The sequence below is a fragment of the Gregarina niphandrodes genome (assembly GCF_000223845.1).
Source record: "Gregarina niphandrodes unplaced genomic scaffold scaffold00193, whole genome shotgun sequence".
In the NCBI taxonomy this organism is placed as follows: domain Eukaryota; phylum Apicomplexa; class Conoidasida; order Eugregarinorida; family Gregarinidae; genus Gregarina; species Gregarina niphandrodes.
In genome coordinates, this window is record NW_011645954.1 from 1 (window position 1) to 862 (window position 862).

General features: G+C 54.9%; 1 non-coding gene across 1 annotated transcript; it reads right to left on the reverse strand.

Moving 5' to 3' along the window:
* Window positions 1–314: 314 nt before the first annotated feature.
* GNI_222680 lies at window positions 315–387 on the reverse strand. The gene has a single exon. It is a non-coding gene; the product is annotated as a tRNA-Asn (tRNA).
* Between the last annotated feature and the right edge of the window lie 475 nt (window positions 388–862).

An 862-nucleotide genomic window follows, 5' to 3' on the forward strand; every position in this document is an offset into this window, starting at 1 on the left:
TTCATTGCTACGGTCGCTTCCGCCAGGGCTAAGCTGACTTCGTAAGCCCCAGGGCGGGCTCTTCGAGAGCTTTTGTGCGGTTAACGGGTCCGGAATCAGGAAGGCTGGGTAGGTAGAGCGCAATTGCACGCTGGGGGGTTTTTGGCAGGAGTGGGGCTGGAACCACGGCATTCCAGTTCTGGTCGGTTGTTGGTGCTATCCCTCTGTCTGTGCGGGTCGAACCGGCAGCTGTGGACCAAACTAACGGAACGACGAAGAGGACCAAACTAACGGAACGACGAAGAGGATGAGTTGGAACGCTGTTGATGTGCAATCGGTATCGGCAGGGATCGAACCTGCGACTTTGTGGTTAACAGCCACACGCTCTGCCGACTGAGCTACGAAACCGCGGTAACTCGCCCTTCATCTTGCAGTAAAGATGTGGTGGTACGATCGGGGACAGTGGCAGGAGTGGGAATCGTGACGGTAATGTCGTCACAAATATTGTGACCCCCCAGATCCGACCTTGCTACCGCTTCCCCTGGACTCCGACCTTTCACGGTTTGGGTAAAGTGCTTAGCAAGGGCGTGCTAGGATTTCCCACCACCCCCCGCGTGGGTGCCAAAATTTCTATCACGGATCTCGATGTGGGTTGTACTTATTGTTGTGGCTCCTGGCTGGCGAATCGACAGATGAGATGCACCGAGTTCTGGTTGCTAAACCCGCAAAACGATAGCCGTGAGTTACAGTGGCCTAGATTGCGGTCGCCCTCGTTTTGGGAAACCTGCAACATCACCCAGTTTTCGGCTATGTTATTGACAGACTGTTCTGGGAGTCGAACCCAGGACTTCGTGCACCCCCAGGAAGAATCATACCACTAGAC